The sequence below is a fragment of the Pelodiscus sinensis genome, chromosome 5 (assembly GCF_049634645.1).
Source record: "Pelodiscus sinensis isolate JC-2024 chromosome 5, ASM4963464v1, whole genome shotgun sequence".
Taxonomy (NCBI): domain Eukaryota; kingdom Metazoa; phylum Chordata; order Testudines; family Trionychidae; genus Pelodiscus; species Pelodiscus sinensis.
Window position 1 is genome coordinate 128,848,788 of NC_134715.1, and position 21,904 is coordinate 128,870,691.

The window sequence follows — 21,904 nt, forward strand, 5'->3', positions numbered from 1 at the left end:
TCACATACAAGCTGTATGTGAAATAACGCAAACCCCTTCTGGAGCACCCCTTCTCTCAGTGCCCCTGGTAATGTCTCTGTTTGTCCCTGCTCTGGCACAGAGTGGTGCCCTAGGGCTCCTTCCCTGGAGGCAACATCTTCACCCTCTCAAGGCCTTTCTAGCCTTTGCTCTTCAACGGGGCCACTCGAATTCGGTCTCCCACTCTGGAGTGTCTCACTGTTTGGTCTACCATCTCCACTCCACGTGGCTAATAAGAGGTTGGGCAGGACCTGCATTACCCTCTACTCTGGGTCCCATCCCAGGGACCCTGTGGATAGCAGGTGTCTACAACATCTCTTTAAATAACTGTGTTGCTGCTCTAATTCGCTTGCCATTTCCCATTGCCCCAGCACCTTCTTTAGCCTAACCTCAGTGCCTCGTCCCAGTGGAGTCACAACAGCAAACCCAGAGCGCCAGCTGCTCTCCTTGAGCTCCAGTGAAGAACTGGCCTTCCTCTAGCCCAGCAGCGTTCCTTATACTCGCTTGCTGGACTCTAATTGGCTGCTTCCCAAGCAGCCCCTCTAGGCAGCTTGGAGGACCTTTCTAAGTGCTCTTTTCTGGGGTGGAGTGTGGCAAGACCACAAGGCCTCCAGCAGGGGGGTCTCAGGACCTAATCCATTCCATCTCAGTTCCCAAACAGCAATTTTCTTACTACTCTACAAAATAAGTATAAGGCAAACATTATTGGAGAAACATTACGGGAGAAAAGGCAACTGTATGGCTGAAGTAAATTCTGTTAAATAATTAAAAGGGTTGAGAGTTACATTAAAACAGGAACTGGTCATGCCATAACGAGCTACCAGACTTGATGATGCATTCACCCAAATAGTCTCTTGGTGACTGAGTCAACTATTACATCTCACACATAAGCCATTGAATAGCAAGAGGAAGCAGAAGGGGAGTTGGACGCTACTGAAAAATTCAAAAAGGGGAATTTAGAATGGATCATAACTCCGATTAACAAAGTTACTTATAAATTCACGTTGGACTGATTTCATATCCCTCAAAGTTCAGGGAACAACTACTACTGACTTCACTGGAGGCCCCTCTGTACTTTAAGGCTGTGTCTACTCTGCAGTTTTTTTGCGGAAGAGGATATATATGCAAATGGCATAGCCTCAAAAATAGAGGTTTACAGGATCTCATGAAAAAGGGGGCTTTCCCGACAAATGGCCCGGTCTATGCGGGGCTTTTTATCAGCAAAACCTCTTCCACAAAAAGAAATCGGAAGAAGATATGCAAATGAGTGCGCCCTTTGCATATCCTCTTCCGCAAAAAACCCACAGTGTAGACGTAGCCAAACAGTAAGGCCCCGATTTTGCAAAGACTTTTCATATGCGTTGACTTTACTCGGGTGAGATATTCTATTGGTTCTAATGGGGCTACTCACATGAGCAGCGTTAAGCAGCTGTTTAAATCTTTGCACGGGTGGATCCTAAGTGCTGTATGCTGAGGGCAGTTACATGAAATTATTCAAAGAAATTTAAAGCCTCCTTCTGGTGCACGTTTCTAGGCAACCCTAACGATGGAGGGGTTTTGGTGCCTTTGTAATTTATACTGCCTACTGCGTTCATCTAGTCAAGCTCTCATATATATTGACATATTACTGCTAGCAAAACTGCTCCACTGACATGAAAAAGTCTCTTGAGCCATTTAACATCAAGACTGCAGATCTAGAGGTAAATCTGACTCCATATGTAAATAAATACAAGAAAAAAAACCCATAAAGGAGCATTGGAACACAGTTTCCAAAGCTGTCGGCACAGGGTCAAAAGATGCTAGAGCCAGAAAGAGTCACAACACTCACAGATCTTCCCTACACATCTTTGTACAGAGCTTTTGTGGTGTTAATTTTGCCAGTCTCGTGTCAAGGAAAGGTGAAGCAATGTCGGCGCTAGGGACTGACTTTCTCCATTAAGGGCCTTGTCTACTAGCAACAGCTACATAGCTGTACTGGTCAGTTACACTGATGCACTGCCCCACCCCAGCATCGACACGGTTTATATACAAAGAGCTTATGCTGGGTAGCAGATTCCCAGGGAAATAAGTTGTAAGTGTGTAAGGCACTTTCACATCCGTATAACTGCATCCCTAGCTATGGGATGTCTGGGTTTCACTGATTCTTCAAACCAAAACAACAGCCCAGAACCATTGCTAGACCCGGCTGCCTAAACCGGCATAGCACGGGCAGCGGAAATGCAGCATTCTCAATGCTCTCCTATAAGGCTCCAACCTTTGCCTTGAGCGGTTTTCTCCAGTGGTGGGAGGGTAGAGCCTTTTTCATAGCCCATTCCCTCTTTGGCTTCTCTTCTGAGGCTAGTCTGGCTGTGAGTTGATGGTGGCCTTGTGATGTGAACACTTGAAACTAGCTCCAGTGCTGTAAACTCTGCTCTAGCAGGCACTCAGATTCCATGGTATAGGGTGGCACCCCACAGTACACAGCCTAAAATACCTGGCTTCTCAAATTCCTTGGGAGTGTGTTAACGAGGAAGAGATTTTTGCATCTGAGTGGCAGGAGGGCCAAAATATTACCATCAGTCTAAGGAGTGACTAGGCACCCCGACAGGACAGCTAAGGGGTGCATAAAGTTTCAACAAGGTTTTGAAGATAAAAACCTTGCATAAAGGTTTTCAACAAGGGGTGCATAAAGTTAGGATGAATTTGCAAGCATGCAATGCCTGCTGATTTCTATCTGAGATGAAGGCTCAGCCTCTCTCAGGATTTGGTCCTTGGGACATGAGGATAGGGGCATTTTTTTGTCGAGGTGTGTCACTCACTGAAGGATTGGGAATCTTTGGCGTTTAACCTACTGGCAGGGCATTCCTCATCTCTGGGGATCACAGGGCATATTATTCCCTAAATATGGCCACAGCTGAATGCTCCCATGCAGAACCATGATCCTTCTTGCTCACACTAGTAAGCAATTGCAATTACTAGTAAGCAATTACAGGCTCACACTAATAAGCAATTACCCTTGGGACCTGACCAGTGCCGAACAAGAGAATTTGCCAGACCATAGGAGGTCAGTATTGTCTAGCAGCTGTACCAACACTTCAACAACTTTCTGGGTGCTTAAGGGTAAAATGAGGGATAAATTAGAGCTAAACAACAGTACAGAACACTGAGAGCCAGGACTGGTGACTATAAACGAACTATACCCATGCCATACCCATGCTAAGTGGACATGCAGCTAACTAAATCATGCCGGACCACGGATGTTGCTAGAGAATGCCAGACTAGAGAGGTTCATCCTGTACTTCAGTGTGACTACGCATGTAGCTGTTCCTCAGTGTGATTATGGGGTTCCCAAGGCATAGCACAATCCGGGACCATGATGGTCTCTTGTCTCGACGCCTGTAGAATATGCCTTCACACTCATTGAGCTAGATCATGCGCCCTAGCTAAGGTCTCTTTGCGTGGCGGCCATGGCTCAAAGCAAGTGGGCAGCCGAGCAAAGGGTAATAATATTCCTTTGCAAGAGTCCCTCTCAGCACCATGGCCCTGACCCCCTGCAGCAGCACATCTTTAAAGGCCAGAGATTAGGAACGCCCAGCCAGGAGGTTATATGCCAATGATTCTGAATGCGTCAGTGAGTGACACACCTAGACAAAGAAACGCTCCTGACATCACGTCAAGGACCAAATCCTGAGAGGTGTTGAGAGCCTTCGCTTCTTGCAGACTGATCTGCTGGGACTGGAGCAATGTATCAGCATGAAAAGAACAACCCAGAGAGAAGACCTCCTCTCAAAGGCAACAAGGTATGGACAGGCTAATGCATCAGGACTGCCGACCTTCCCAGGCAATGCACTCGGATGGCACAGGAAAAAGTAACCATGCCAGGGACTTGAGTGTTTACCGAAAGTAACAAGCTCTCTTGGGAAAGTAGGGCAACAGGGCGGCAGCTCTTGCAGCTAATTAGGCTAAGAAAGGAACTGCAAATTACTAGCTGAGTTGAAGCCTGGCTCCTTTGTGCCCGGCTCCCATTGCCATAGCGAACGCTCATCGTCACCCCAGAAGAAAAGGGAGTGAGGATTTCCCAGGGTTCAGATCTGGAACAGGACTAAAGGCCTGTCTAAATGGTCATCTATAGGGCTCCAACCACCCTGAGTAGACCTTGCATTTTAAATAGAGACGAGTGGCCCAGGGCGGGAGAAGTGAAGCATGAACGTTCCCTATAGCAGCCAGGAAACAGACACAGAGATCCCAAAATCACACGGGAAGTCTGAGTCAGAGCCAGGAACTGACCCCCAGCTTCCAGAATCTCAATCTCCTGCTTTTCTACCTTTCTCTAGGCTCCTCTCTAAAGCTGCCGGGAGCTAGCTGTTGGCTGCACATTTACTGCTATTCTATCCGTGCCTTAACCATAAGATCATCCATCCTTCACTTAGCACTTCTATTATCTTGTTTATCCCATCTTCAAAATGCTAGATGAGTGTTGGAAGCCACTATTGGTGTGCTGCACTCTACAGTTTTTAACAGGAGTGGACAGAAAGATGCTTTTCTAAGAGATCTGGCTCTTGGAATTTTTGGGGGGAACTTCTCTGGCCTCTCTTCTACAGGCGAGCACACTAGATGATCACAGTGGTCCTGTCTGGCCTTTGAATCTTCAAATCTATCCCCCCATACAATTTTACTTGCCTGTTTAGATTGATGGAAGGCAATCTGCAGCCCGAGAGCCACATGCGGTCCCTCTGGGTTCTGTGTGTGGCCCACGAGACATTTTGTTGATTGTTGCTCCTGCACAGGGTTGCCAGGTTCCCCTGGCTTCCATCCGTGTCTTTTTTTTCTTACCGTTATTACTCAGAAGCGACATGCACGTAAAGCCAGGTGCGTGCTGACTGCACACAACACTGACTGTGTGAGCCATGTGCTCCCTCAGCATCTAATTAATCAGTGCACCCCACAGATTCTCAGTGCACAAACACAGTTAGTAACACTAGCCTATCCCAGGAGGCTGTCTTGGCGATGACAATCTTGTGGCCCGTTGAGACAAAGGAATCCACTCATGCAGCCCACCCACTAGTCTAGGGTGCCCATCGCTGTTTTAGATTGTCCATACTGTCTAATAGGTTTTAAGCTTGGCCAGCCTTCTCTCTATTATACCATCATTAACACTGAAACTCTGGTTGCCTGCAGGCAGAATCGAACCTGGAACCTCATAACATGAGCCTCTACCACATGAGCTACCAGCCACTCAGCTCACAGTGAAGGCTGTAGAGCAGACACATCGCTCTCCCTGTAAGTGGGCTCAGTGCCACCAGACGGGAGTGCACCACACCCAGGTGTGTGGCTTACAGTGGCAACCATCATGACAGCCAGAAATAGTCCGAGTTACCCTGCGGTGATTCAGGAGAGACCCAGTGAGAGGCCATCAGAACATACCAGCCAGAAGTGATCTCAGAATGGGAATCAAGACAGGGTCTGGAGAGAGGGGGGCGGAGGAGGGCAAAACAACGTGTTAGCAACTGCCCAGTCTCTGTGCTGTACTGCCCCCTGCAAGCACACAACTGGACCAGGCATCAGGGAGAGAGAGAAGGTTTTCCATTCTCTGCAATCCTCTCTCCTGTGTTATGTTTATCTTAACGGCAGGATGCATCCTACAAAAATGACTAAGCCCAAAATCAATATTTTACCAGCTCTTCACCCCTGCCTCCAAAAAGGCGTTTGGTTACCAAGGGGCTTTAAATGAAAACCTGGATTAAGGGGCTTTGTGCAAACACAAAAAGGGAGGAGAAGGGAACCTTTCCAGAATGAATGTTGATCTAACTTTCCATTTCCGAGGATTTCAATCCGCACTCTTTTTGTGTGTTTAATAAAAGCTGGAGAGGAATTCCTTTGTCTGGATGGATTATGGTGAAGCGGGCAAATCCTTTTGCAAAAGTGCATGGATCCACAAATTAACTCTCTAATGGTGGAATGGAAAAGATGGCTCTAGTAACATCCTACCAGTCCAGTATCTAATTAGTACAGTCACCCTTCTATCTGCCTCAGGCTATATCATGTGCCCATTGCTGCAGTATGAGCACCTCACAAACTGGGGAGAAAATATCATCTGGTGGTTAAGATGCTAGATGGGGACACAGGAGATCTGGGTTCAATTTCTGGCTCTGCCACTGATTCACTGTGGGGCTGCAGGCAAGTCACTTAATCTCTCTGTGTCTCAGTTTCCTAACTGTGAGCTAAGGAGGATCAAATTTCTTCCTGGCAACTTCCAGATTATTTAGCTTGTAAACTCTTCTGGTCTCTTACTATGTATTTGTGCAGTACATGGCACTATGGTGCTCCAATCTCAGTTGAAGCTTCTAGGGGCTACTGCCATAATAATGTTGACTAGATGGCTCTTGTCGTTTCAGACCTGCTTCAGCCAAATTAGTGTGCAAAGTCGATCATTATTTGAATAAAAAAAGCATTCAGATAAGCAGCTGAGCAGTGAAGTAGGCCAGATGGAAAGACCTCACCATTTCTGATCTGGTAGGTTAATTGTTAACACTCTCACAACAAATCTTTACCAAAGGAATCAGCCAGCCCTCTCCACAACTCTAATGACCAGCTAGAAGAAAGTCAGTGAATTTGCATCAAAATTAAAGCATGGGGCCCCTGTTCAATTTTTAAAGAATAGGGTCATTGTTAAGGGTATTTGAAGATCAAATATATGTCCTCATTTTAATAATAGTTATAATCAAAGGCGATAATTCTTTGGGCCATCATTTGTTAGATTTTTAAAAATCAAATAGCCTGGCCACATTTTTGTAGGACCTACATATACATATTTAGTACTTCCTCTGTTGGTTCTACTGCAGTAATTAAATAGATAACACTATTTCTAGAGAGTTGTGCTTCGAGGAACAATTCTCGTTCTGGCATGATGATACACTGGAGAAATAAAAGTAAGTGATGTCAAATGAAAATGGCCATGTTAATTTCAGCTCCTTTTGAAACACAGAAGTGGAGGGACAAGGGAGAGATAGGTTACTATATGGGAGAGGACAGATTTAGTGGAGTAGAAAGAGTCTAGAGCAGTATTAACAAATTCTGGAGAGGAAGCACAATTTAAAATCATGAAGAATTAATTCACTGTGCCCCTGTCAAAATGTCCTTAAAAGGCACCATATAAATCTAAGATCCCTCTTTTCCCAGCACCGTTAGTGGTATTAATTAGTGGGGCCAGAGATCAATCATTAGAATACTCCAATTCATCTGATGAAGTGGGTTAAAACCCACAAGATTGATATGTATGACACCCACAGGTAATGAAGCAACTGCTACTTCACTAGCCAACCTTATGCAGGGATGACAGAATATCTTGCACCCACTGAATGTCTTTCCAGCGGTGCTCATCACTTGTTATTACGCTCAGAGCTGAATCAGAGTAAATAGTTTATCACTGCCCAAGCTTAGTTACTATAGGCCTATAGGACTCACACAGACTTCAAGAGGCACTGCACCTTGTTCTAAATTGGGGTGTGTGGGGAATAGCTGGCAAAGGCAAACCCCAGAGGCAACATACTTTCCCTGAGCTTTTAGAGAGTCTGGATCAGAATCTGAACTCGCTAATTTGCAGGACTGTCATTCCATAGGCAGAATAAGCAGCTGAGTAGGGCACCTGAAAATTTGGGGCACCGCTGGGTCTTAATGTCCACCCACCCGCCTCTTCCTTTCCCTGTTGGGAAGCCATTTAACAGACATTTCCCAACCCCGAGTATATACCGACAGTTTCTGAATTGGCTGACACAGTTCACAGGGCCTTAGTTTAAAAATTGGCTTGAAGATATTTCATGAGTGTGTTGCCGAAAATTATAAAATCACATCTCTAAAAATTCCCCCCTGAGCCGCCACTGGGGGCACAAGTTTAATAGTCCTGCATAGGGCAGGGCTACTCAACTTTGGAAGCCCCGGGGGCCACAATGATACTCACAGCACGTGCCGAGGGCCACAACTTAAGCGTGGTTGCATATATATATGCAAATATATATGCAAATAGCCTCTTTCACACTGACACAACTGAATAAAAAGATTAAGGCAAGACTATACAACATGCAGGCCCCATTTAAGCAAATTCTGCTGATATATTAGTAAAATGCAATATTTACCCAATTTCCACCCCTATGACAGCACTTTTAATGATCAATGACGGTCCAGGAATTTAACTACTAAAACGCATCGCAACAGAAGACCATTGTATTGACTACTTTTTGTTTTGGCTCCCACCCACAGGCTGCGTGTTGAGCCCTGCATAAATCCAAACTGCACCACAGGCCACAAACAAACGGGCCACAGGCTGCATGCAGCCCACAGCCTGCGTGTGGAGTAGCTCTGGCGTAGGTCCTCATACATCCTACAGACAGCCCTGCTGGTTTGGGGGGCTCGTCTCTGCATTAATTGTGGTTCAAGGGAGAGGAAACTGGATCCTATCCTAGCATCCACAGAATTCTTTACTAAATTCCAATTGGTTACATCCCTGCCCACCCCCTGAGCAAGGCAACTGTCTGCATAGATGTCCCTAAAGGCATAATCTGAAAGCATCTTGGGGCCTGTAGAACCTTCATGGCTAGTGATGCTGCATGAGAAGGAAAGTTTCACCGAGTTTTAGGCCAGATCATCTCGTCTTGTAGACCTTTGCATCTCACTCCTTCTGCACTGAGCCCAATAACTTGTGTTTGACTCTTCCAGAAAGTCTTGATTTGCAGTCAGCAAGAAACGGTGACTCCTCCACTTCCCTGTATTACTAAAACGTGCCTCGTTTCTAATTTGAATGTGGCTGGAAGAGGTTCCGGTTAGTTCTAGTTCTTGTTGTGCCTTTCTCCACTTGATTAAAGAGCCCTAGAATACCTGTAATTTCTCCCCACGAAGGCACTTGTATGCTAATCAAATCACATCTCAATCTCCAGGTGAAACAGTCTGTGCTTTCTAAGTCTCTCAGCGTGAGGCATTTTCTCCTGCCCTCAGATATGTTTTGTGGCTTCTCTCTCCAGTTTTTTCAACACCTTTTGAGATATGGGCCTCTGAACTGGACACAGTGTTCCAGCCTCAGTCTTGCCAACACTGGACACAGGAGGGAAAAAACACTTCTCTCCTGCTACTGACTCCTCTCCTGAATCCGACAGGGCTCTCAGATTCCAAGCGGTGGCTGCAAGGCCAGTAGCTGGGAACCCTGGGGTTTTGCTTGTGAACGGAGCATGTCTGATCAGAAGCCAGAGAGGCCCAACTACGCAGACCCACAATAGCAGCTTTCCAGCGCCACTTTTCAGAGCGCAGCCTCCCTTTAAAGGGCAAGACCAACCAAGAAAGAGAACTGCACCTGAATCCAAGGAATTCATCTTAGAAAACAAATGACCCCGCCCCCTGCTACAATTCTTTGCCCCCAAGTCTAACTGAACTGTTTTGAGGCTGGAAGACAGTTCTGAAAGTTGGGGTTGCCAGATGGTCCCCCCTAAAATACTGCACACGCGGTATTTTAGTTAAAAAAAAAAAAAAGAGCGCAGGATAATAAGTTCTGCCTCTCCCAGCCACTCTCCCCACCCCTTCTGAGGGGCCCAGAGCAGAGATCGCGGCCCAGCCTCCCAACCTGGGAGTCCCAGCTGGGAGGCGGGGCTGCGATTGGCGCTGGGAGCCTGTGGTTGCACAGAAGCCTGGGGGGGGGAGAGTCCCAGCCACTCCCCCCACCTCCGCCAGGCTTCTGTGCAATCACAGGCTCCTAGAGCCGGTGGTGGCCCCGCCTTCCAGCCGCTCCCCCCGCCCACGCCAGGCTTCCGTCCGGTGCGCAGCCGGAAAAATCAGAGCATACCTGACATTGCACGTGTCCAGTATTCTCTGATTTTCTTTACCAGACAAAGAGCGCGAATACCGGACACCTGGCAACCCTACTTGAAAGGCGACAGAAGCTCCATAAGCAGACAGAGTCACAGAGTTACGATGTACCCCACAAGGGTCCTCTAGTCTCATCCCCTTCCAAAATGCAGGATTTGTTGAGTCTGAAGCAAACAAACTCTGGGTAAAAGCCAGACTGCATCGTAGCTAGTGGCAGAAAGCCGTCCCTGCTCGATTTTCAGCCTGTCTGCAAACACACTCAAACTGGCGCACAGCCTCCGTCTCATGCTCTCCCTCCTTACCCCCATCACTCCCAGTAGCTTTGGTGGGCACTGATTCTTCAATTCTTAAATTGCAGCAAGGGAGGTTTAGGTTGGACATTAGGAAAAGGTTCCTGACTGTCAGGGTGGTTATGTATGGAAATAAATTGCCCAGGGAGGTTGCGGAATCTCCATCACTGGAGATATTTAAGAGCAGGTTAGACAGACACCTGTCAGGGGTGGTTTAGATGGTGCTTGATCCTGCTGAGAGGGCAGGGGACTGGACCAGATGGCCTCTTGAGGTCACATCCACGTCTAGTGTTCTTTGATTTTATGATTCCCTGCACGCCTGAAAGTCCCACGGAAGGAGTTCTGGGTGTGCAATGAACGTAGGCTAGGAAGCCAGAGTAAGGTTTTCGGATACTCAACACTGGCAATTAAATTTACTCACCCACTAACAATATTTTTCCAGGAAGACAAATAAAAAAAAGCGCCCTGTTTCCTCCATGTCCATTTTCAAAGGTGAATCCCAAGGAAAACAGAGCAGAAGCCCTGTGGGACTGGGCTCTGTGAAAGCTCAGAGCCATGTAGCCCAGATGTATTTAGCAGGCTCTCAAAACTAACCAGAAAGGTCAGGCCTGTTTGGTCTTTGGCTTTCACTAGGCGTACGCTGGGAAGCGAAGGGAATTCCACACACAGCAGCTCATGGAGCACCTGCTCATGTCAAAGGCCTACGGATATGAAAGTATTGTGCCCACCTGGAGTCTGTGGGAGGCAGCAGCGTGGCGGGGAGCGGGGGACGGAAGCTCCGCAGAGCCGGCATGCGCGGGGAACCAACTTAAAATCAGCTTCCCACGTGCACCATCTCCCGCCTCCCCCCCCCCCGTCTCTGATACAAAGGCAGCGGGGAAGGAGGGGCTGCGTGTAGCCGTTAAGATTAACCGATGAGCCTTCTCCTTGCCAAACCCCAATCTGGATATTTACATTCAGACTCTGAATGTAACCCTTTCTATCAGTTCCACTTGCACCTTTCTTTCCTGCCCTTACCTGTTGTTCAGTGTTATAGTGCGCTGTCCAACAGCTGTCACGTTCCACCCCAGAGGCTGCCACACTGGACAATCCAAACTGCTGCTGGCAATTGTAATGTGTGGCTATCCTGTGGCTGGGAGCGGTGCCTGCCAACCTGGGCAGACGAGCCTCTGACCAGTTTTGCTCCAGCTATGATATGAAAAGGTAGCGGTGTCGACGAGCGATCGCTCAGACTAGAGCTTGGGTGGGACTGTAATTGGGTGGCTAGCTAGAGCTGTCGCGTCCACACTGCTATTTTTAGCACGCGCGCTGGAGCAAAGCTAGTGTGAGTCTTTCTGTCCACGCTGGGAGGCCTGGTCCAAGCTGTCGACACACCCGAGATACATTTGTAGAGGGGTTGTCATCTGGGCAGATCCCAAAGTGAGACTCAAACTCGACTCAGCGCTTATGTGTCTCTGTATGTTCCAAGTACTTGACAAACAACTAATCAAATCAACACTAAGGGACTTATCGCGCAGCCAAATCAGATGCCACCGAATAGCTCAGCTCTCAGCAGGCCCCACGCTTTGTTGGGAATGCCGGTTGGTTAAGGCTCTTGGAAGGAGTTCTTAGCTGGGGTTCTGCCAGGGAGAAAGCTCCGCCCCAGGAGCAAATAGAAAAAGGAGGGTACCCCAAGGCACAGCGCAATCTGACAACAACGACGGATGTCAGTGATGCCGGCTGAATACCAGCGTGGCCCTGCCATATTGTGTGGGCCGATACTGTATGAGCCTCTCGCGTTGCACAGAGTAACCCTAGTTCGTACGGAGCACCTAACTCTGCAACTGCCCAGTCCAGGTAACACAGCTTTGGACTGGCGACAGAAGCCACGTGTACCAGTCCCAGCTCTCCCGATGACCAGGCAAGTCACTTTGTCGTGAGACTCCGTTTCTCCTCCCAGCCCTTTGTGCCTTGTCTGTTCTACGTGGTGAGCTCATTGGAGACGGGACTTTTTCTTACTCTTAAAATAAGGAATAAGGGATCTTTCGGAAAAGGCTTTATTTTTCGAAAGGTACCTGTCTAGACTGGCGCTTTTTTCCGGCAAAGCTCCGAGCTGGAAAAAAGCGGCAGCTATGTTTATGCAAATGAGCGGGGGGGATTTAAATCCCTGCTTCATTTGCAATTGCGATGTGTCTAATTTGCATCCCTTTTACGGAAAAGGGATGCAGTCTAGACACAGCCCCACTGTATAGCACCAGGCAGAGTGAGGCCCCTGGGCACGCTTATTATCCATGTGAAAAATAACTCACCCGGATTCAAACTAATGATACAGCCCTTCCGTCCACGAGGGCTGCAAGGTCCGGCTTTTGGTTATCAGGCCTGGCTTCATTTAAAAAGTAAAATGTGGCCTAGTAGCCAGCTGAATTGCAGAGTCTTTCCTGGGTCGTGTACCACCATTTCTAGGCCCGGAGCTCATTCCAACACCCACCCAAGTCAGTGGAAAAAGTTCTCAACAACTTCCTGGGCTTTGGCTCCAGCCATTACGGCACCGAGAAAGCATCCCTCCAGCGCCAAGCTGCTAGACTAATTTTTAAACACTGAAGCAGACAGTTTAGGATCAGTTGCTTATGTTGCACATTCTTAAGGCAGGGCAAGTCATCCAGCAAACAGCATGTGGCTTTCCCGTGACAATTAACTGCTTTAATTAAGGAAAAAGGATCGCCACACCGGAAGATTAAGCCGGGAAAGTTGGACATCAAAACCTTATTTGTCCATGTGGCCTATGCCCTAGAGGCATTTCATTACAAAAGTCAAACGTTGAATGAGGGGGAACCTCTTCAGGGGAACACTGCAGGAGTGACTGGTATCGGGACAGGTGTTACAGCAAAGCCAAGCCACTGCCGACAGCGTGCATGAGGACTGCGATCTCCCAGACGGGGCATAGGATCTGTGCCAATAGCAGCAATCGGACGGAGGCAATCAATGTTCCCTGTAAGCGGAGCACTTGGGCGGCCACCTGGAGAGATTCAGGTGCCACCCAGCTGATTAGCAGAGCGCCCATAGCCGGCAGCCAGCATTTCTATTGGTGGTGCACATCCACACAAGCCTTGATGCATGTAACAAAACTTATTCTGCACATTGGTGAACAAAATTAGGGGAGACACTAGAGGCAACATCTGCACAGTCCTTGGGACACACCCTTTGCTGAAGTCAGTGGAGCTGTACCAGTGTGCACCAGTGAAATAGCTACCCTCTGGAGAGTATAAAGAAGTAATCTTACCCAGGAACTTAATTTTGTGCCAGGCTTTTATTTTAAAGAAAGAAGTGGAAATGGTGCCGTTTGGAGCTACAAGGTCCGTGGTGTTACAGGCTCTGAGTTCAAAGCTGTGGTTCACCATAACAATGGAGCTAGGATGCTGGCCAATGTTCCCTCTAATTTTTTCCACGACTGTGTGGAATAAATTTTGCTATGTGCACTGAGGACTGTGTGGATGTGCACCACCATAGAAACACAGGCTGCCAGCTATGGGTGCACTGCTTAATCAGCTGGGAGACACCTGAACATCTTCCGGGAGGCCACCCAAGTGCTCAGCTTATAGGGAACGTTGGCGCTGGTCCATGGTGTGGATATATCCAAGGAGCAGTAAAGCAACTGACAACACGCATCCATCCTTAGAAGGGCATGGGCCCAGCTCTGATCTCAGTCTGATGCACTGGCCAGGTGAGCCCCGGCAGACTGCTATGCTCACAGATCTCTTCCTTCCATGCCCAACTCTGTTGGGACGGGGGGTGGGGCCTGTGGAGAAAGCGGGATCGATCCTGTTTGCAGTACCTTCAAAAAGCAGCAAGCAGGAAGCTGAGTTTCTCCTCCCTCAGGCCCATGCAAGAGTTTAATCGGTTAACCGTTAAGCTTTAACCATTAAGCTGATGCGTATCACTTCCTGTTAACAGTTAAGTGCTGCAGCGAGTGTGGGGCCAGCAGCCGGCAGCCCCATGGGGCTGGGAACCCGTGAGGCTGGCTAGCAGCCAGCAGCCCATGAGGCTGGCATGTGAGTGCCCACCTGTGAGTCCAGGGTGCCCTGTAGCACCCTTCTCTCCCTCCTCCTCCATCCCCAGGTATCACGTTTAACAGTTTTTATTGGTTACCTGGTTAGTATTTTTCACATCCCTACCCCAAAATCATGTGTACAACCCTTCCCACATCCAAACACTGGCTTTGAAATAATACCTCGATGAGGTCTGTGTTTATCTGCAGGTGTCTAAACCTTTCTGGTTCATGTTTTCACACATTTTCCCACAATCACAGGGCCTAGAAAACTTTTTTTTTTAATTTCACGCTGAGAGCCTCACCAGTTGATAGGATCCTTTGGCCCAGCAGAAAGCTACCAGGAGATTCGCTGTCCAACCGTGTAACCCTGGGCATTTTCATCTCAAGTACGGAGAGGGGAGACCTTATTTCCTTGTGCGGTAGAAATTGAAAGGGAAACTAAAAAAGACATGTCAAGAGATCGCAGGTGAAGAAAGACCTGCCTTGTCCCCAAGCCAGAGAGGTACGAATGCCATATGTCTAGGGTTGCCAGGTGTCCAGTATTGGCCCGGACAGTCTGTTATTTGTGGCCTCTGTTTGGTAAAAAAAAAAACCCAGAAAATACCAAACATGTAAAATGTTCGGTACTCTCTGTTTTTCTCAAACGGAAAGCTGCTTGGGACAGTCTTCCCCTGCTGTGTCTGGCGGGAGCGGGGGGATTTAAAGGTGCAGTGACTCTTTTTTTTGTGCTCAACAACTTTGGCTCCCTGGGTTTTTTTTGCTCAACCAATTTTTTCCCCCCGCAGTGTTCGATATTTCTTGTGAAAGTATCCAGCAACCCTACATAGGTCACCAGGTGACCAGCGCGGTAAGGGACTGCAGGCAGGGAAGTGGTGTGGGAGAAAGAGCCGATGGGGAAGGGGTAGGTGTGAGGCTGAAATGCTGCTAATGCTTGTAAGGGGGCATCTGCTTGGATTGCGTTTGTTTTAAAAGAAACATTCCTGTTTGCCTTTCAGAGCCACCCCATCCAGTGCTGAAAGCAACCTGAAAAAACTGGGCGGGGCGGTTATTCTAATCGGGGAGCAGCAGCTTTGGTAAGGTCGCGCTGAAAGCGCAGCCCTCCGCCACCTGGATCAACCTGACAACTTTCCTTTTGGCATGGTCTGCTCTGCAGGCCCTTGCGAAACCTCCCACCTCTCCAGTCTTGTCTCAGTACTGGCACTTTGAGTCTGAGACACCCTCCTCATTTCCCTCACGTCCTCCTCCAGCACATAATGAAACAACTTCACCCATGCGACCGAGGAACGAAACCGTGCAAACAAACGGAGTTCCAGGGCCCAGTGAGTTCTCTCCTATCTGCGGGGAGAAAAATAAAATGCCCTGTTTCAGAGGGGCAGCCGTGTTGGTCCGTTTCAGCAAAAACAACGGGGAGTCCAGAGGCACCTTAGTGACAAACAATTGATTTAAAATTCGTTAGCCTTTAAGATGCCACAAATTTCCCTGTGTTTTTCAGGCTTAGACTTTCTCTCGCAAACTGGTGTTGCTGCTTTTGACGTGGAGATGCAAAAGGTTCGCTTTTCAAAAACAATAGTCTTTAATCTGCACAGCTCCCTCCTGGATGGCTCCTAAATAGCTACTAGGGTGTGTCTAGACTGCACACTTGGGCGCACAGGACTCAGGTTATGGGGCTGTTCAACTGAGATCTGTGCATTCACGTGCTGGCTGGAGCCCAACCTCTGGGACCATGTGAAAAGGGAGGATCCAAGGTCCTGTGCCCCAGACCAAATCTGAGATCAGGTCTACACTCAAGGGGAAGGTCGAATGAAGACACACAACTCCAGCTACATTGATTACTGGAGTCGACGTACCTTGATTAGAGTTTCCTTGCCGTCCCCACAGGTTTAGTTAAGGGGACACTTGACTTCCCTTACTCCTCACAGGAGCAGGAGTACTGGCCGCTGGCAGGAGCGCCCTCTGAGTTTGATTTAGCTAGTCTTGACTAGACCCGCTAAATCGAACTCTGGAAGATTGATCGCAGTAGTGTCAATCCTCCACCAAGTGAAGACATGGCCTGAATGTCTACACCACAGTTAAACAGCCCCTAGCCCAGTCAGTGGGCAGGGGCCAGCCACAGGTGTTTCTCTGCAGCATAGGCATACACCTGGACTAGAGCCTTTGCCCAGGAGACTTTGGACATGCTATGCCTCCATTTTGGCCATATCTGCCCTAGAGAAGGGTGCCAGCTGTAACCGAAGCCATTTCAGAACAAACGGCGCAGTGAGCCCCCACTAGCCGTGCGGAAGCCTCCCCCAAACCATTTGAACTGCAGTGCCCTCTGGGTGCCTATCCCACAATGCCCGCCTTGGCCCCCAGCAGTAGCGTGCTCTGGGAAATGGTGCAAGGCCAGTCAAAGGAGGACTGATTTATCTGGGGTTGGTCTTGCTTTGAGCAATGGGGTGCACTCTGATTCTTGAGAGGTCTCTTCCAACCATGCCCACCAACAGTGGGGTGGTACAAAAGGGGCAGTTGCCTGAGCAATTCAAATTGCCCTTTAAATTGCCACCCGAGCACCATGCGACTCACTCCATGTGGCTCTGAAGGCTGGAGGGGGGGAGGATGCACCAGGCTCTGGATAACATGAAGGGCTGGCTATCCCGGCCCCGCTCCTTCCACTCGAGGCCCCACCCCTTCTGCCCAGGGGCTGTTGGCTTCCCTGCTTCCAACCCTAATTGTCTATGACTAGCTATACCGTTTCACGTGTCAGCTTCCACACTGGGACTAAACCAGTTCAGAAGGAACTGGTGAAGCTTTACCCAGGTATTAAATCCGTCAGCAGGCTGGCTGTTCTAAGCAGCTCTTAGACCTCTTAGGGCATTTTTCTGCCTGGATACAAAGCCTGCTAGGGCTTTTGACTGTTCATTGTCCGTAGCGTAGACAAGGCATTAGCTGGCTGGCAAATGCCAAGCTAGTAACGAAACAACCTTCAATGTACTCAGCCAGGGTTAAAACCGTGCCTACGTGAAAGAGCGAAAAATAGCTGTCGTTAATACAACAAACAAGGTGGTTCGGTACTACGCCACTGCCCGTGTGTGCCCATCACTGCAAAACAGTGGTCAGGCAGCTAGGCTGCAAAATTAAAGGTTCACTCACAGCCCAAGGAACCAGAGATGTATGTGGCAGGGGTGAGGAGCAATGTTCCTCCTAATCTTTTCCATCCACGTGCGGAATACATTTTATTATGTGCATCGAGACATATGTGAATGTGCCACACCAGTAGAAATAAAAAACCTGGGCGCTCTGCTAATCCGCTGAGCAGCGTTTGAATCTCTCCTGAGCGACCGCACAAGTGCCCAGCTTACAGGGAACGTTGCGGGGAGGTACCATTTTTCAGCAGCAATGGCTTGATTTTCAGAGACACGGAGCACGTACTTCCATCGCTGCAGGCCCTAAGGCAGGGGTGGGCAAAGGGCCCTCTACGGGCTGGATCCGGGCCTCCAAGCCAGTGGATCCAGCCTGTGGCTGCCCTACCGTTCCCCTGCCCTCAAGCCAATCAGGACTTGGGGGTAGGGGAGCGCGTGAAGTCGCCTTGCCCGCGCAAGAGCGTGCGGCGGCTTGAGAGACACGCCGGCTGGGTGGAGGAGAAAAACGTCAAGGTGTGTTTACAAACCATGCCCATTTTCAGATCTAGACGCCTCTCTCTCCCTTGCCAGGACATTAACAACTCTGTACTGTGAAGCCAGCCTCGATTTATAATTAACTCGGCATGAGGAATTTCAAGGGCAGTTACACAGCCCCCACCTACAGCCCTGCATCACACCACCACCAATGGAAACAGGCTCACTCTTCATTTCCCTCTGACCCCTCCCTGGAAGGGAGCGGCCTGGCTGGAGAAGAAGCCAGTTTCTACATGGCTTTAAAATCCTGCTGCCATAAATATTAGTCCTTATGGTTTGTATTAGGGGTGCCTGACACGGTTGAATTTCTGCTGCCAGTAAGAAGGGCACAGGGACGGAAGAGGGTCTTAGCAAAGCCGCGTACAACACTTTTAACACCAAAAGATCTTAAAGGACTTTACAGAGCATATGGTGCATTCTCAGTTACAAGCTCACAACTCCATTGCTCCATATCAGACACCTGTATGCTCCATATTCACAACACTTGACTGTTACAGCTCCAAAGACAGATCCTACTAGGCACTGCTCCAGTCCCTTACCACGTGTGCTGAAGGGGAATCGCCATAAGCTGTATAGGCCCTATGAAACACAGTAGAGCAGTTTTGATTCTCTTCAGCAGAGGGCAGTGGTACACCCACACACTACCCACTTCCCTGCAGTGTAACTGCATACAAACAGGTACGTTTCCAAAAGCAGCCACCTTTGGGGTGAAGGGTGGCCGCTGGTTAACAGCACACAGGCACACTACACAAGAGTTTAGGCAGGAAATGAAAACAATGCCATACCCAACCTTTCCAGCTCCTCCACCACACAAATGGTCTGAACAGCTGTAAACCCGGGGTATATGTTTTCTCTCTGTCCATCACAGTGTGGCAAGGCGGCTCCTGGTTAACACAATCCACTGAGTTGTCTGGTAGATGCTTTTCGCTGGTGCACACTAGCAGGTAAGACATTGCTGTTCTTGTCCAAACAGGCTGCTCTCTGCTCTGTCCATCCTCCCTGGGAAGCGTGCTGGCTAACAAAGGATGCCGTAGTTTCACCTTAGCCAGAGCCTCCTTTAAGCCGCTAAAGCAGAATATGTTTTCAGCCAAGGTACGCTCGCTGGGCCTCCGCGGTCAAGAGGTTTTTGCCCTTTCCTGGCAGAGCTGCAAGACCCTCGCTGCCTGCCCAGTGCCCGAGGGGACTCTGCACAAATACCTGCTGTAAACAACAAGTCACCTGTTGCCTTAGCGCAGGCACAGAGCGGAAGATTGGCTAAGAGGAGGGAACTGCTCCCTGTAGCACTTAGGTTTCGTTAACTCTTTCCTTGCAGCTCTGAAACAAATCCAGCATGGAATTATGCCCTGTCCTGCTCAGGAGTTAATGGCAAGATTGTACACCGTGATTCTGGGTGCTTACTTTTTGGGAGACTCAATCAGAGACCCCTGGTAGGGGTTGATTTTAACTGCACACAAAGCCTCTGAAAATCAGGCACCTTAACTCACGGCACCGTTTCAGAAAACTGGCTCCAAACCCGCCCACATATAAGCCACTCCTCTTCTCCCCCTCAGTGTTACAATATACTCCAGCGGGTCCAAGAAAAGATGTCCCTAATATCCTGGGACCAACCTGGCTCCCACAGGGCATAAAAATTGCAGTGGCCGCCCCACTGGAAAGGATGAAAGATGGCTGAAAGATTGTTGGTCATTCATTAATGGATAGCGTCAAAGTACCATTGCTTAGTTTGGTAGAAAACTTTCACGGATGTTATAAAGATAATTAATTAAGATGCTTAAACATCATCAGAAGAGCTTCCAATTCTTAATGGGCCCCAGTTTTCAAACTTGGGCACTTAGGGTACATCTACACAGCAACATTATTTCGAAATAACTTAAGTCTGTGTCTACACAGCAGGCAGTTATTTTGAAATAATGTTGAAATACTGTCAAGCTGGAGGACTTCTTACTCTGACTCCTGTATCCCTCATTGTACGAGGAGTAAGGGAAGTCGGAGGAAGAGCGCTCTATTTCGAAAGAAGTGCTGTGTAGAATTGTTCCCAATTTCGAAATAAGCTACGCAACTGACGTAGCTCAGTTTGCGAAGCTTCTTTCGAGTTAAGCCCTGCTGTGTAGACTCACCCATAAAGTTTCCAGACACCTACTATAAGTTCTGAATTTCAGATAGACTAAACATGCAAAGGTTTAATTAAATTTGACTAATTTTATTTTCAGTGTGACTTAATTAAAAAAAACTCACTGAAATCTACAAATGAAGCCAAATTGGACATTTGAGGAACAGTATATTTTCCTTATACTCAAATAATTGAAAACAGCTCAATCAATTTAGCTCAGACTTACTATATCACCCCCCACTATACACATTGTTCCAGCGCTCTGCATCTGACGGTACTATAATTCCTCAATTCCTCTTTTTTTCCTACTTTTTAAAGGTGGGCAAACATAGTACCTTTCTCCAGTCATCTGGGACCTCACCCATCCTTCCTGAGTTCTCAGAGATAATAGTGAATGATTCCAAGATGGTTTCAGCTACCTTAGGGTGCATTTCATCAGGTTATGCTGACTTGAATACAACTAACTTTTCTAAAAATTCTGTCACCTGTTCTTTCTCAATTGCCACTCACGTTCCTTTCCCTTGCTGTTAATATTGATTGTGTGAAGTATTTGGTCACAATTTACCTTTTTAGTGACCATAAGAGACAAAAATACACATTAAACACCTCAGCCTCTTGATGTCATCCACTATTTGCAGTCCTTCCTTGCCAAGTAGAGGGAAGTCTTTCTAGAAGTTTTTCTCTTGCTTCTAATGCATTTCTAAAACCTGGGTTTATTACCTTGTGGCTACTTCTAGACTGGCAAGATTTAGCGCAAATACTCTAAACGCAAGAGTGTTTGTGTTAGAGTATTTGAGTAAGAGAGCAACTATACTGGCATGTACCTTTGCGCAAAAGATTTGCTTTTGCGCAAAAGCATCCATGCCAGTGAAGACGCTCTCTTGCGCAAGAAAGCTCCAATGGCCATGTTAGTCATCGGGCTTTCTTGTGCAAGAAATTGATGTTACCTGTCTACACTGGCCTCTTGTGCAAGAACACTCGCGCAAGAGGACTTATCCCTGAGCAGAAGCATCAGAGCATTTGCACAAGCAGCACTGATTTCATACAGTAGAACGTCAGTGTTCTTGCGCAAATACTCGTGGCCAGTGTAGACAGGCTGCAAGATTTTGCACTAAATCTTGCCAATGTAGACACAGCCTGTATGTTAATTACCTTGTATTACACTTAGTAAGTGTAAGTCGGGGTGGCCAATACTTTTTGGTGTGGGGGCCACATCAAGGTTTTTCATCTGACGAAGTGGGTCTTTGCCCACGAAAGCTTATGCTTCAACACTTCAGTTAGTCTATAAGGTGCCACAGGACTCCTCGCCACTTTTACCAAGGTTTTGGTAAGCAGTAAAGGGCCGCACTCTTCTGTGCAGAAGGGCGCATGGGTTAAGGGACGGGGTTACAGGAGATGGTGCGGGATCTGAGAGGGAGTTTGGGTGAAGGAGGGGGTTGTGACCTGGGTCAGGCGATTGGGGTGTAGGATCTGGGAGAAGGTGTGGGTGCAGGAGAGGATTCTGACCTGGGGGAGGGGTGCAAGAGGAGGTTCAGGGTCTGGGAGGGAGTTGTCACCAGGGGCAGAGGGTGCAAAGGGTTTGGATGGTGACCTGGGGGAGGGGTTGGGGAGCAAGAGAAGTTGGGGTGCCAAGGCAGGCGCTATGTGTCTCCTGGCCGGCAGGCTGGGCTCCCTGCCTGCTGCAGCCCCGCTTGATGCTGCAGCCTGCTCCCTCCACACGCCTCTCAACTAGTCTCTCAGGCCAATCTCTCAGCTCCGATTGGCTGGCTGTTTCCAGCCAATAGAAACTGAGAGATTGGCTGAGGTCAGTTCTTATTGGCCAGCTGTTTCTGGCCAATAGGAGCTGACGATAGGGCTGGGGGGTGGGAAGATTGCACAAAGCCTCCCCCTCCTTGCAGAGCTGATTGCTGAACGAAGGTCCCAGCAGGGTGGTCCGCGGGCGGGATCTGGCCCTCGGGCCGTATTTTGCCCAGCCCCG

General features: G+C 48.5%; 1 protein-coding gene across 6 annotated transcripts in view; it reads right to left on the reverse strand.

Annotated features, from left to right (window-relative positions):
• The window catches only part of LZTS3 (leucine zipper tumor suppressor family member 3), a 127,802-nt gene that overhangs the window by 28,153 nt on the left and 77,745 nt on the right, over positions 1 to 21,904 (reverse strand). For 2 of the 6 annotated variants that reach the window (XM_006139222.4, XM_006139221.4), the window contains exon 1: positions 18,602 to 19,126. The exons of 2 other annotated variants lie outside the window; for them this stretch is intronic. The gene's annotated coding sequence lies outside the window, so the exon portion shown is untranslated. Of the gene's footprint in view, positions 1 to 18,601; positions 19,128 to 21,904 lie in introns of those variants that run through there. 2 more of the 6 variants (XM_006139225.4, XM_006139223.4) reach the window with 2 other exon arrangements.